General features: G+C 38.4%; 1 long non-coding RNA gene across 1 annotated transcript in view; it reads right to left on the reverse strand.

Annotated features, from left to right (window-relative positions):
- Window positions 1-5,588: 5,588 nt before the first annotated feature.
- Window positions 5,589-16,189, reverse strand: part of LOC120317583 — a 59,311-nt gene continuing 48,710 nt past the window's right edge. Inside the window, exons 3-4 of the long non-coding RNA XR_005559273.1 lie at window positions 10,705-10,782; window positions 5,589-5,877 (exon numbers count right to left, since the gene is read on the reverse strand). This is a non-coding gene — a long non-coding RNA (uncharacterized LOC120317583). The remainder of the gene's footprint in view (window positions 5,878-10,704; window positions 10,783-16,189) is intronic.

The following is a 16,189-nucleotide window of genomic DNA, read 5'->3' on the forward strand; positions in this document are numbered from 1 at the left end:
GCAACACTCAGAAGACAGGGTCTCAGATACAGAAGGATCTGGGACAGACTGAACATGGGCACTAACTAACAAAATGAAATTCAATGGTGAAAAAAGCAAGGTTCTACATTTAGGCAAGAAAAACCAAATGCACAAGTACAGCATAGGTGGCACCATGCTCAATAGTAGTAACTGTGAGAGGGACCTCGGAGTCCTAGTAGACAATCAATTAAATATGAGCCAGCAGTGTGCTGCAGCTGCCAAAAAGGCCAACACAGTGCTAGGCTGCATTAACAGAGGGATAGAATCAAGATCACGTGAAGTATTAATACCACTCTTCAATGCCTTGGTAAGGCCACACTTGGAATACTGCATCCAGTTTTGGTCACCACGATGTAAAAAAGATGTTGAGACTCTAGAAAGAGTACAGAGAAGAGCAACAAAGATGATTAGGGGACTGGAGGCTAAAACATATAAGGAACGGTTGCGAGAATTGGGTATGTCTAGTTTAACGAAGAGAAGGACAAGGGGGGACATGATAGCAGTATTCCAATATCTCAGGGGCTGCCATAAAGAAGAGGGAATTAAGCTATTTTCCAAAGCACCTGAAGGCAGGACAAGAAGCAACGGGTGGAAACTAATCAAGGAGAGAAGCAACCTAGAACTAAGGAGAAACTTCCTGACAGTGAGAACAATTAATCAGTGGAACAGCTTGCCTCCAGAAGCAGTAAATGCTCCAACACTGGAAGTTTTTAAGAAGAGACTGGACAGCCATTTGTCCGAAATAGCGTAGGGTTTCCTGCCCGAGCAGGGGGTTGGACTAGATGACCTCCAAGGTCCCTTCCAACTTTACTACTATTACTATTACTATCCTCATCCTTGTAGGAGCCCCCCAAATATTGGAACACTGCAATTATGTCTCCCCTAGTCCTTCTTTTCTTTAGAATAGACGTACCCAACTCCTGTAACCATTCTTCATATGTGTTATCCTCCAGCCCCCTAATCATTTTTGTTGCTCATCTCTACACTCTTTCTGGAGTCTCAACATCTTTTTTGTATTATGATGACCAGAACTGAATGCAGTATTCCAAGTGTGGTCTTACTAAGGCTTTGTAAAGTGGTACTAGAACTTCACATGATCTTGATTCTATCCCTTAATGCAGTGATTGCTGTGACTTTTTTGGATCCCGGCACACACTATTGGCTCAAATTTAAATGATTGTCCACTAGGACTCCAAGATCCCTGTCAAGGCCCACTTCAAAACCTCATCCCAAGAAAGCAGGACTCTTGGAACTGAAAGAAACTTTTATTAGAAGCTGATAGCAGGCATAGAAGCCAGGATTTGAGGGTTTCCTGTTCAGATCAATAGGTTAAAAGATTCCCAAGCAAATCTCACCCCAATAGTTCATCTGGTCAGTTTAAACAAGCCAATCCCCAGGTGTTGTCCGCTGATAACGGGGTCCATTCCCATGCTTGTGAAGATGTTGTTAGGGCTTCGCACCTTCCCTTCCACAGTGAAAGATAAGCCAGATGGCTGGAGGCACATTCCTTTCTCACCCCAGGTTGACATCAAAGGAGAGACAGTTCAAAGAGTAAGCATGAAGAAAACAGCAGAAGGGATATATGGTAGCAAAGCAGAAAAATATACCGGAGAGTCTTCCCCCCTCCCCCTCAGGAGAATGGCAGATCCCACAAAAAGAAATGTATAGAATTGAAATAGATCTTCCCCCCAGGAAAAGGAAAGGGTTCTGACATCCTGCTCCCCCCCATTAGAAAAAAGAAAGATCCACCTGTAAAAAATAAACAGAAAAAAGGGAGGCAAAGATTAGTCCGGTTTATCTGGATAGGCAGTGTGAAATTTACTAATTAATCTGGGGGCTCTAACATGCGTTTTTGAGCCCACTCATTCTGGGAAGAAGGCACATGTTTCCACACTACTAGATATTGGGTGGAACCGTGGTGTTTTCTGGAATCTAGAATTTCCCTTATTTCAAAAGTTGTTCACCTTCTACCCTGATTGGAGGAGGGGAGGGAGCTGCAGCTGGCCTTAAAGGCAATTGCAGTTTGTGTTTCAGAAGGCTGCAGTGAAAAATCAGGTGAACCTGTCTTAGGGAGCTCCAATTCTACTGTGACAGGATTATTCTTTTAATGGGAAAAGGTCCCACAAATTTTGGTCCTAGCTTGAGGGCTGCAGGGATTTTAGATATTTTGTAGACAGGTAAACTTTCTCTCCTACTTGAAATGGTTTGGGTTCACTTTATTTCCTATCTGCCTGGAATTATATCCTTCCCTAGCCTCATCTAAAGCCTTTCTTGCAACCAGCCAGGTATTTTGTAATTGTGCTCTGACTAGTTTCACGTGCTCCTCCTTTGTTTCAGTGAATATCAGGATATCGTCCATGTAAACAAGCACTCTTTTATATAGGACAGATGTTCACGGAGCACATCATTTATTAACTGCATGAACACTGCAGGGGCCCCTTGAAGGCCAAAGGGTAGAACTCTGAACTGGTAACATCCTAATTTTATGTGGGAGAAAACCCGAATAACCAAAGATAAATAGATAGATAGATAGATAGATAGATAGATAGATAGATAGATAGATAGATAATAAAATTTCGATTGCTAACAAAGAATTAAGGGAGAATAGAATAGCTATTTCAAACTGTTTAGTTTTCGTTAACCAGACATACCCTTCTGAGATTTGAACCTGGGCTGTCTGCATGTTAAGCAGCTGTGTTAACTTTAGGTCACAGGCTCTTTCTCATTTTATCAGCTGTGTCAGGGAGGAAGAGACAGGGGGAGAAATTAACTTGAGTGCTTTTTGATGCACCCTGTCGACCCAAATATGGGAGAAAGAAATCTTTTGCCTTGTATCAGCTCAAACTAGAGCCATCCACAGGCAGCAGTTGCAACTGCGACATCATTTATATTATAAAATTTGGATTGCTAACAAAGAATTAAGGGAGAATGGAAAAGCTATATATAAAGATGAGCCTGACTACCTAAACTAGATAATTGCAACAATTGCAAATTATTTATGTTTCCTGTAAGAGTGCACGTTTTTCATCCAGAAGTTATATATGTAACATAATTCATGCTTCGATTAAACATAGCTGTTCTTTGGTTCATATAATAGTTATACTTTAAAATACCAACTTTAGTTAGTTTGAATAAAGAATAACCCTTATATAAATTGGATATTATGTCATTCATAAACTATATGTCATTCTACAGTAGTGTGCACTATTCTAAAAGTATGCTTTGAATCGGTGTATATAGTCCCTCTCTGTTCCCCCAGCTTATTACATCTTTTCTAAAAATACCTTAGCTGTGCCTCTACATGCCTATTCCTTAAGCAGAAATGGAAAATTACAACATGTACATTTATTGTGTATCTCACAAACCTAGGCATGAACCCATCTGTACTTTCATTCCCTGGCCTCCCTGAGCTTGTGTTGTATTATACCATTCCCTTCCCCAAGTCATTCATAGCCCGTGTGGGGCTTTGCAGGGCCTCCCCTCCCCTTCCAACCTCTCTATCTGGGTCTTTTGGATTCCCTCAGCTTCTTACTTAACAACCTGGGTGTCATGGAGTTACAAAGACAATTAGATTGCCATTGCTCAGTAATGTCACATAACGTCATATTTTACCACCCCCCACTGAGTGATAGCAATGCCGGTGCCAACTGCTATCACAACCTGAGGACTACTTTTATAGGTTTTTACAAAGCATGTATGACATTTCTGTCAAATTGCTCATTGTTGGGGTTAGGGTTGGCTATATCTTCTAAGGCATCAATGTTAATTTCCTATTTCTTGATATGGAAATTGTGACAATCAGCAAATATTAAGTAACTGAAGTATTTAAACTTCAGTTGATTTCTTAAATGAATCAAACAGAGGTGTACACAAGGTGGCAGGTTTGTTTCATTTCAATAGGAAGAGTGAATTTAGTCTGTATGTGTCCAATACATTATTTTGAAAAGTTTTTTCTTCTTGAATGAATGGAAAAATAAATAAGAAAAGTCATAACACAGAAATTTTTTGAAACAACAAAGCTCCCCCCTCACCAACTGGAATTCATAATGAAAAAAATATGTTGCTTGAAAAATCAAAATTAAGATAATTTCATATTGAATCGATCTATTTAGAATTCATTTTACAAAACTAAATACATTAAATATTTAGTTTTGTAAATATATTTAATTTCTTAATTATATAATAACATAAATGTTTGAACTACATATTAAATATATTAAATATAAGAATAACAGTGAATCTTTCCAATTTGTCAACAAAAAGGCCATAGCTAGAGAGTGACCACAAATGATCAATCCACAAATGTCATATGGTAGTTTTGGTATACCAGATTTTTTCCATTGAAATAAAATTATTTGGGTGTTTATTTTTATAAAAATGATAAAAACATTCAGAGTTTGAGGCATAGAGCTTGATGTCACATGAACACATTTCAATCTTATTTTTCTTCACACTATCATATAACAGGATTAAAGTAAAAACAGGATCATGATGGAACAGTACAAAACATGTATCCTATAATCCCTCCAAAATATTATACTTCTGACATATCGAAATTTAAAACTAATTCCACTATTTATCTGTTTTCAATGTGCAGGAAGTTTATCAAGCTGATTCAAATTGATTTAATGAAACACTAATTTTGGTAAGAAAACTGTTAACTATGAGTAGAATTAAATATCTTCCACAATAACTCCAGCTACCTTAATGCCCCAAAATATCCTTAGGTTGTTCATCAAAGCAAACCAAAAGACCAATGTTTGTAATTGATCCATAAAACAGGAGATAATGAAACTTTTTTCTGTTAAAATCCATATCCCTAGCAGTAATCTGCTGTAGGTGCTTGTTAAAGGTGATGAGGTCAGAATTCAACAGATATTGTAGTTAGATATTTTCTCTGATATTTGCATGTTTTTTCCTCATTCGTTTTTTTTTATTTTTCCCTGTATATATTCCTTTTAGAAAGGAATACTGTACATTTGTTCTTGCCAAAGATCTGAACTGATTCTTACAGCAAACTTTTGAAATCAAACGAAGATTCACATATTGCCATTTCTGCTACAAACAGAACCATCTATTAAATAATTTGTCAGTAAAGTTGAAACCTGAGTGTGTCCATAAAGACAAAAAAATATTTTGGTTAACAGCTCCTCATGGCAATAACTATATTTGACTGAGGATTACTTTTTACAAAATAATTACAATTGATTTTCTCAGCACTGATTAATAAAAAGCAAAAAATTAACTAAAGATCTGTGCATATATTGCCCTGCTGTTCACAGTCAATTCCCCCAAATATTTAAAAATCTGCCATATCCAATAAATACATACTGAAAGGGTCAGGGATACATTTCCTGTCCTATTCCTGAAGAGTTTATAAAATAGCTGCTGTCAATGCTGCTAACATCAGATGTTCTTGCTTTGACAATATATGAAGATGCATTTATGCAGTGTATATATGCATTTTCTCTTTAACCTGAGTATTACTTTTAGAGTTAGAATTAGATGGTGCTGGGGGGGTGGGGAAGGTTGAAGAATGTGTATGGGGATTAGTTAGACATAACAATACCACAGTAGAGTATTCTTCAAGGTTGTTTGAAATAAGAGAAGAAAAAAAATGGCAGGTTATGAAACTGGAGGGAAAGTTTGCATTTCAAACTAATTGGGGAATGTGATTTATGACTGTTAATTGGAGGATGGAATTGTGCTCCAATACTGTGGGCTTAGGGGAGGAGAATTCAGATTTTCGCTTCGACCATGTACTTACCAATGCCATGTTATTTTGAATAAAGATTCTTTAAGGTAAACAATGCCTCAAAGTTCTTTGAAGAGTAACATCTGTCGTTACCATGACGGCTGAAACAAATAAACCAGTAATTAAAACAAATCCTGTATAAAAATAGAATTTTAAAAGCACAATTAAATGTATATCTTAAATTGTTTCCTGAAAATAAATATTTTTCGAAGATCCAATACATATTAATAAAGAAATGATTCAGGTGTCTTCCTTTCTTTTCTAGAGAATTCCAAAATCTATGCAAAACTATCAACCTGCTTTGGGCTTAGTTCAGTTAGACATTTCTCAGGGATGGTTGAAGATAGCAAAAGATTGGCAAGAATTATCTTGATAAGCATATGAACTGATATGAGATGAAAAAGTTATGCAATGTCTGCCCATATTTTCAAAGTTCAGAGTGCTAGCAAAAAATTATTTGTAATATAGTTTGTAGTATAGTTCTCCTTCTAACCTAGAATTTCTGGACCACATTTGATACTAAAATTCTGATTCTATACAGAATGAGTGATACAGTGGAGCAAATGTGCTTCAAGTACTGAGAGAAATGTCCAAATTGGATTCCAGATGGGCTTGTGTAATTTTTACAACTCTTGTAGCCTTCCAAGTTTCTAGTACTGAAATCTGTTGCCAGAATGATGCATTTTGTAATCTATTCTGTTCTAATAAAGCAAGTTCCACTATTGGATGAACTAGTGCTTTTTTGTAAAAAAAAAAAGGTGCCGGAACTCAGCCCCCTCCCCGCCAGGTCATTCCTTGATTGGCAACCTTTCACTCCCCTCCCGAGCCGGGTTGCCATGCTAATGTGGATGGGATGGGTGCGGTAAGCCTGGTCCCCCTTTGCCATTTTTGGAGCCAGCGGGGAATGACAGTGAAAGGCTCTGCTGCTGCCGTGTGCTCTGGAAGGGCTTTCTTTAAGCTTCACCTTGCAGATCACCTGCCTGGACGCAGCCGCCGCCTCCTTGTCCTCCACCAACTCTCCCTTAGCTTGCACAATGACCAGGTGGCACAAGCCTCCCTCACCGCCTCACTCCACCAATCCTTTGTCACCTGTCTCATGGAGAATGGAGAACACAATAGTTCTTCTCAGGGATGCACTTGCTTCCTGCCCTGCATTGCCCCATGTCTCCCTTCTCCCTTCCGGAAATGGCAGCCCCGTTTCCTGCCGTTTCTCCTCCTGGTGCAGCTCCTCCCTCTCTCCGAAAGCATTTCTTTGCTAGCCTGCTTTCCAGCTCTGTGTGTTTCTCTTCTGCTGCAGAGAAACAGAATTTGTGGGACTAAAAAAAGTTCAGTCAGACCTTCCAACTCCTTGTGAGATTTTTTTTTTCACAAGAAATTGGAAGGTCTGACTTCTTTTAGTTCCACAAATTCCGTTGAAAAAAGGTGCCAGAATGCCATTCCATGCACTTTATGACAAAAAAAAAAAAGCCCTGGGATGATCAATACAAATGAATGTATACTATTGGGAAAAACCCTCTAAGCTTTCCCACAAGAAATGAGCTGCATGAGTGAACCTCTCCTTCTTCAACAATATTACCAATTATCATCACAAGAAATATTATAACTACTTTTGATATAGGCTATAACAGTGATGGCGAAACTTTTAGAGACCAAGTGCCCAAACTGCAACCCAAAACCCACTTATGTATTGCTGGGTGGGTGTGGCCCACTGGGTGGGCATGACCAGCTGGGTGTGGCTACGGTGGTCAATGCAGATGGGTGGGCGTGGCCAGCTCAATGTTGCTCCGGGGGGGGACATCTGTGGCGGCAGGGCAGGGTTGGGGGAGATCCAGGGCGTCTCTGGCGGGTGGGGCAATGGGCAGGAAGCTCATCCTGCAGGGTGAGGGGAGGCAAGGCGAGGTGAGGCAGGATGAGGGTGCCATTGTTGCAGGGCAAGGTGAGGCAGGAGCCAAGACGGCTGCTGCCTGACACCATCGGCCCCTGCACACAGAGGCCAGCGAGCGCATGGATGCTGGGATGCATCTGGCAATGTGGGACCTAAGCGAGTTAGAGATGGCTGGTTGAAGAGGATGGTTGCCATCTCCAGGGCATGCTACGCATGCCTACAGAGAGGGCTCTAAATGCCGCCTCTGGCACATGTGCCATAGGTTCGCCACCACTGGGCTATAATAACTGAATTGTGGGAGCCTAATAGTATTTTCTCTTCCCTTCTATTATACCAAGGAGGGAATGGGCAAATTTTCCCCATATTTCCCTGTTTTCCTAGGCTAAGATCTTATTTAGTAATGATTGCCATTATTTTCCTCAAGACATCTCTATACAACTCTAAATTATATACAACTCTAAATCTCTGGTTATCTTTTCCAATTTGCATCTAACCATGCTGCAAACATTCCCCAATGGGATCTTTTTTGTAGTGTTCAATGTCTATTAATCATAAACCTTAAATTGGCAGCAACCAATAACCATTACAAGATTGCCACAATTATTAATAATTCCACTGATTGTTAAATTAGGGTGGGATAGATAGTGGATATGATTAGAGAGGGGCTTATTGGCCATTTAGGGCTGATGCTGGAAAATGTCTGTCAGGTTTGCCAAATTCAGCTTGGCACTTCAGAGGCATCCTGCCATCAAAGGCTAAAAGCGGGGAGGGGGGAGGATAGACAATAAAGCTGTGTGTGTACATGATGGGAAATAGGGAGGGGGAATGACAGGTGATAAAGATCAGAGAAGTTTGGAACCAGTTTGTACAGCATCCAAAGCCAGGCACCCTGAGAAAGAATGTGGATTACCCCAAAACATCTCACTGTTCTCAAAACACCTCGGCGAATTCCAATTGGCTGAAGATGGACAGATCATAGGGAGAGGGCTGGGATGAGGAGAAACTTTTCTATATCTTTTGCATGTGGGAAACTTAGATCTAGCCTCACTTTACTGCAGCCAACATCTTTTAATAAAAGAACCTCAACCAAATGGTGTCAAGGGTCTTTGTTTCCTAAGGGATCAGATTGGGGCAGGTCTGACAGCTTCCTCCCTAGTCCAGGGCTTTTCAATCTTTTCACCCATTATAGCAATATCCAAGTACCACCAGTTGCCTAGCAAGGTGTCAAAAACTTGATGACCCCCCTCCCAAAAGAAAAAAGTGATAAAGTACAGGTAGTCCTTGACTTACAACAGTTCGCTTAGTGACTGTTTGAAGTTACAATGGCACTGAAAAAAGTGCCCCCAAGGCACAGCTGAGCAAGACACCTGTCTGCCCACCCGGTGGTGCTCTTCCTCCTGTCCGAGGTTTTTATTGTTATGAGCATTTCTATTGAGGACTGGCAGCAAGGGTGGGGTGGGGGGGGTGTTTGGTTTTTATTCCCTCTGTCTGCTGGGTAGTTGCAGCAGATTTTGGTCACTTCACATGACCCTGGGACACTGTGACCATCATAAATATGAATCAGTTGCCAAGCATCTGAATGTAAATCACAAGATCCTGGAGATGTTGCAACATTCCATCTGGTTGGTGCTTCTTCAGGGCTCAGCAGAAGCACCAGGATCAGCGTTGAGCTCCAGCTGGAGCCTGGCGCTGATCCTGGTGCTTCCACTAAGCCCTGACAGCTCTGAAGAAGCGCCGATCAGCTGGAAAGTGGCACTGATCCTGGTGCTTCCGCTGAGCCCTGACAGCCCTGCAGCTCCAGCCATCTCTCATTCAGGTTTGTGCAGTGCTGCCATTGGTTCAGCTCATACCCCTCCCCCGCTACCATTGGTCAGGTGCCAATGTACCACAGGCGGTACCCGTACCACTGGTTGAAAAGCCCTGTCCTAGTCATCCTTATCTGCAACAATTTGTTGTTGTTTTCTTAAATAACAGAATTTTAAATATTAAAAAACCCTACGTTATAGCTTGAAATAAAACTAGATAACCTAATATTTTCCTTTTGTCTCATGAACAGATCATATAGAAACATGGAACCTGTCATTTATTATCTTTGCACGGAAAGGAAAAGTAAAATAAATCCTAAGTAAAATTCCAATTGTGGTTCAGCTCACTTTCTGATTCAAAACTTTTTAAACCTATATTCAACCCAATTATGACAGAGGAGAACCCAGAAGAGTTCCATCTATGTTGTGGCTGCTGCATTGCTGTGATTGACAGATGCTCTCCTGCTTGCTGGTAATATGCTGGAGAAGAAGGACAGCAAAACTGAAGTAATAGCTGGTCTGTTTGCTTATCACATGCTGCACATGTTGGAGATTTGAATTCAGCAGGATGGCTTACCAAAGAATATGCTCCTGAATATAAGCAGAGTACTGAAAAACAATTGAGTAATAAAGTAGCAGGATGCTCTATTACAAAACTCTAACAATCAAAAAAAATATAGTAGTCCTGGATAGAGTATATAGACTCAGCAAATACTAATAGATATTAATTGTATTTGAAGTAAAAGTAATTTTATTAAGAAAAACATGAAAATGCTTCTTGTATAAGCTACATCTTAAAGAAAGAGAAAACTATGATATAATCACAGGAGGAGGAAAGAGAGAAACAAAAAATCCCCCCATAATTTACAGAGTATAAAATAGCACAGTTGGAAGGGACTTTGGAAGTCTTCTAGTCCAATGCCCTGCTCAAGCAGGAGAACCTATACCCATGGTGGTGAACCTATGGCATGCGAGCCATAGGTAACAAGCAGAGTTATCTCTGTGGGCATGCGTGCCATCGCCCCAGAGGGACGCGGGGCCGGGCTGCTCCCCTCTGCCTCTCCATGTGAGCCAGCACTCTCACTCTCTTTCTTTCTGCACTGGAGTCAGGGAATTCCATCGGAGATTCAGGAAGGCACTGTTTACAAGGTTTGATGGGTAACTGTCCTTACTGTACATATTTTTCCGACATATTATAAAAAACATGTATTGTCAACAGTAACAACAAAATAAAATACCTGCATGTTTATCTGTGTTTTTGCATTCATCAGATACTACTGTAGCTTTTGTAATTTTCATCTATTTCTTCCCATTCTCTAAAAACAATAACATTTTTTTATTTTTATTTTTGTAAAAAAAATTATTTTCAATTTTACATTACATTCATAAAAATACTTCAGATAAAGAATAAAATAAATTTATACACACAACTTTCGGTATTGCTCACCCATTTCCTCCCAAACCGCATCCACCCTCTAACCTCTTCTCTCATTTCCTTCTTTCTCTCTTCTTCCTCACTCTCCCCCTATCCTCCTTCTCCTCAACCTTCCTACTTACTTCTCCCCTTCCTCCTATCTTCTCATTCCGGATGCAGTCCAGGGGAAATGCCCGAGCAATTCCTCTCTCCAAATTAAAACATCAATATTATATACAATGAAACTATTTCTACTTATCTGAGCTATTTAACCTCCAACCCATCCTCCCCCCTACCCCTACCCCTCCCTCCCGACTTCCCAGAGCCAAGTGAAGGGTTATACAAACATATTAAACATAATCTATTTAAGTTTACTAATTATACAATAACCAAAATCATACTAACCCTTAACTCTCTTCAAACTTTAGCATCATAATTTTATAAACAAATCTATTACTCATAAAATAAATGAAACTTTGTAGTTCCATATTTCTTCTGAACATATTCTATCCATCTTCTCCATACCATAAAATATCTCTCTTGTGAATGGCCCTTTAAATAAGCAGAAATTTTAGCCATTTCTGCTAAATTAGAAACCTTAAATACCCATTCTTCTAAAGAAGGCAGAGAGTCTTTCTTCCAATATTGACCCACCAGCAATCTTGCTGCTGTTATTAAATTCAACATTAAAGTAGTTTCTTTACTATCAAAATCCACAAAAATACCCAAAAGAAATAACTGGGGAGTAAACTTAATCTTCCTTTTAAAAACCTTTTGAATGTTCCACCAAATCATAATCCAAAAGGCTTTAATATTTTTAGAAGTCCACCAAACATGAAAATAGGTTGCATCCAAGCAACCACATCTCCAACATTTAGGTTGCAGGTTCAGGTACATACAAGACAACTTTTTAGGATCCAGATGCCATCTATAAAACATTTTATAAAAATTTTCCCTCAAATTTTGAGCCTGCGTAAATTTAACCTTTCTAATCCAAATTACCTCCCATAAATCCAATGAAATCGGTTCCTGAATATTCTGGGCCCATTTAATCATGCAATCTTTTACTAACTCTGTTTCCGAATCCAATTTTATTAACTCATTGTAAATTCTTTTAATTTGAGCATATTTCTGATCTTTAATCTGAATTACCAAATTTTCATCTGCTAAAATAATTCTCACTTTCTTATCTAAAGTCCATCTCTCGACTATTTGAAAATATTGAAACTATGATTGTAAACTATTTTCTTGCCTTAGCACATCTGAAGACTTTAGTTGCCAGTCAGTACCCGACCAAATAAGTAATTCCTTATATGAAATATTATCAAAATTCACCCCCTTAGAAGCCCCCCGACTTGCTTGTCCAGGAATCCCCCAAATAGGTATTTTATAATTTAACTTATAATAATACTTCTTCCAAACTCGAAGTAAAGCATTTCTTAAAATGTGTGACTTAAAAACCAGATCTACTTTCTTGTCAAAAATTAAATATGCATGCCAACCATATAATAAATCCCAACCTTCAAGAGTAAGAATATTTTTATTTGTTAAATTAAGCCAGTCACTTACTAAAGTTAAAGTGGCCGCATCATAATATAATTTCAAATTAGGTGCTTTAAGTCCACTTCTTTCTTGAGCGTCTTGTAAAATCTTAAACTTTACCCTTGATTTCTTCCCACCCCAGATAAATTTATTGATACCCTTCTGCCACTCATCCAAATTAGCATCCTTTTTTAAAATAGGTATCATCTGAAACAAAAAAAGAAACTTTGGTAGAACATTCATCTTTACTACTGAAATTCTCCCCAGTAACGATAGTAATTTTTGCCAATCATTTAAATCTTTTTGTACTTTTACCCATAAGCGTTCATAATTATTTTTATACAATTTTCCATTAGATGTTGTAATATATATTCCTAAATACTTAACCTTATTAACTACTTCATAACATGTTGCTTCAACTATAATATTTTTTCCCTTCATAGACATATTTTTCAATAATATTTTAGTTTTATTCTTATTCACCTTAAAACCAGAGACCTGTCCATACTGTGCTAAAATTTCAACCAAGTCTCTGACCGAATCTGTTGGATGGGATAACGTCACAACCAAATCATCAGCAAAAGCTCTCAGCCTATAATCAATCTTACTTATTTTTATTCCTTTTAATCTAGATGAATCTCGAATTTTAATAAGTAAAATCTCCATTGTTAATACAAATAGCAAGGGGGATAAGGGACAACCCTGTCTCATACCTTTTTCTATTTTAAATACATCTGTTAATCCCCCATTAATTATAATTTGTGCCAATTGTTGCTAATATATGGCCTTGAGAGCACACAAAAATTTATCTCCAAAGTTCATTTCCTCTACAACTTTCAATAAAAATTTCCAATCTAATTATCAAAAGCTTTCTCAGCATCTATAAATATTAAAGCAGCAGGGATTTAGTTGTTCTTATCCAAATATTCTATTAAATTAACAATTTGTCTTACATTATTTTTCATATATCTTCCCATTATAAATCCAGATTGGTCAGTATGAATCAATTGTTTCAAAACCTGCATTAATCTATTTGCCAGTATCTTTGCAAAAGTATTATAATCTGTATTTAAAAGAGATATAGGCCTATAATTTCTAGGTTGGGACAGATCCTGGTCTTCCTTTGGAATCAATGCTATGAAGGCCCTTCTCCAAGATGGAGGTAGCTCTGCTCCCGACAAAATGTCATTAAAATGTTTCTTTAATGGTTCTATCATTTCTTCAGATAGCATCTTATAATAAAATGCTGTTAGTCCATCAGTACCTGGAGTCTTGCCAACCTTCAATTGTTTAATTGCAGAAATAATCTCTTCAGAAGTAATTAAACCATTAATCCCATCACGTTGGTCAATTGTAAGTCTAGGATTCCTCAATGTTCCGTTCTCTCGAAATGTCTCTAAGTTCCAAATCATCCTTTAAATCAAAAAAAGCTTTAGGAAGTCTTGCATGATCAGAGACTTTAGAAGAACCCTTCTTATCTTTACTTGAATCTAAAACACCATTCCAATCTCCCATCATAATAAGTGACTTGTAATCCAAAGAAATTAATTTCTGGTGAATCATCTTGTAAAAATATTTTTGTTGTTGATTGGGAGCATATATCCAACAAGAAGAGTTCTCTTATCATTTATTAATAAATCAATAATGACATATCTTCCTTGTGGATCAAAATCAATTAGTTTCGGTGAAAGCTCCTTTCTTACATAAATAACTACACCTCCTTTTTTCTGCAAAGCAGGAGCTGTGAAATGTACCCCCAGCTGGGGGTTAAACAAATATTTTTGATCTTTAGAAATAATATGAGTATTTTGTAAACAAATAATATCATTTCTGTCTTGTTTCAAATAATGAAAGACTTTCTTTCTTTTCTGTGGTGAATTGAGACCGTTAACATTCCAGGTTAGAAGCTTTGCCATTCTTGGCAGGTTGAAGCCTTTGGAACAAAACCTCTAAATTTGCAGTCGATGACCTCTTTGGCCTTGCTCCTCCCACTGGCTCCGAAGTAGACTGGGATGAAACTCCATCATCTACCTTTTGTTGTTGTTGCTGTTGTTGTTGTTCTCTTTATCTACCTTTATGAGCAGCACGTGTAATTCTCTGTTCCTTTGGGTCTTCCGTTATTTGCAAACTCTGTTGCATAGATTCAACCAATAATTCTTCTCCCAAAAATGGTATTGAACCTACAGCCAACTGTGCTTCTGCCTTGCTCTCATCCTTTTTTGATCTTGGAGATGGTGGTTAACCTCCTTTTAAAACAGTAACGTAGAAATCTCTTGCTTTTGAAATTGTATTAAGATGATATTGTGTGCCAACATAGGTCACCACTATCCCCACAGGTATATCCCATCTAAATTGAATTTGTCGTTTCTTAAGTTCTTCAGCCAAAAAGCAAAGTCTTTTCTTTTTCTGAAAATTTTGAAGATATTTCCTTTAAAACTATCACATCCTGAGCTGCAATCTGAAATCTTTGCTTATAGAAAGCCTGTAAAATTCCATTACGAAGTGATTTTCTAGCAAAGTAAACCACCACATCTCTTGGTAATTTTCTCTGTTTTGCAACCCACGAATTAACTCTGAAGATCTTTTCTATATCTCTCAACATTCCTTCAGGATCACATTCCAAAATAGAAGCCAGTTCTGCTGCAATTTCTTCTTTCAAATTCTCCTGAACATTTTCCTTCAAGCCTCTTATTCTCAAAGAATACGCCATTTCTCTATATTGTGACATTATAATTTCATTCTGTGCAACATCCACATTATTTTCTATTTTTTCAACTCTGTCTTGTAACATTACCAACCACCTCATCCACACGGTCATCAATCTTTTCTACAAGACTAGCAAACCCCTGAAGTGCAAACACAATATCTTCCCTCAGCTCATTATTTTTTTGAGCCAGGAGCTCTGCTGTTTTTTGTACAGTCTTATCCAAAGCATTTTGTAAATCCTTAAGTGTAATTGCCTGAGGTGGAGGAGAAGGTGGGGAAGATTTAGGTTTAGATTGTTGTACAGTCTGAGTTACTGGAGAGGAAATTGAGGTTTTAGGAAGAGAAAAAGGTCCAGGAGGTTTTGAAGCCATTTTTTTTAAAATAATAATAATAATAATAAAATAGGAATAAAGGAGAAGAAAAAGCAATTTCCCCTTTAAAAAGAAGAATTTTCTTTAAATAAACCAAGTCTATTACGTTGTTGAAACTTTGTTACCAGTTAAAAATAGTGAATGAAAAGTAGAAAGTGAAAGTTCTCAGACAAAGAAAGTAACAAAGAAGCAGGATTCCTCTGCCATATTTCTTCACTCCGATTAAAGTAATAACAGGAGAAGATGTTAATTCTCACTGAGTTAAGTTTAAAATAAAATCATCCAATTCTTGTCTTCCTGACCACTCTGTCACCTTTTAAATTAACTTACAGTTTCCATTTAAGCAGCAGCAGTGGAGGCAGCATCTAGCTTCGTTCTCCCGCCGGAGAACAAAGGCGCCCAGGGAAGCGGAGCACACCCAGACTCCGAAGGAGCTCACTCTTCATCTCCCAGGAAAAAATCTCTGGGAAATTAGTGAGGCTCTACTTCTATCCAGGAGAAGGCTCACCTTCCTCCCTTTGCCCGGGAGGAAGGTTTCAAGCCGCAAAACAGCTGATCGGCGCTGTTTTGCTGGCTTTTACACTTTCCTGTGATGGATGGCTGTCAGAAAGCAGCCATCGTCACGGCGCAGGCACCAGAAGCCAACTTTTGTATTTTCTTGTTGTTATTAGTTGCAAAGTCGTGTCCGAC

This window comes from Crotalus tigris, unplaced genomic scaffold (genome assembly GCF_016545835.1).
Source record: "Crotalus tigris isolate CLP2741 ecotype Arizona unplaced genomic scaffold, ASM1654583v1 scf7180000019707.1183690, whole genome shotgun sequence".
In the NCBI taxonomy this organism is placed as follows: Eukaryota; Metazoa; Chordata; class Lepidosauria; order Squamata; family Viperidae; genus Crotalus; species Crotalus tigris.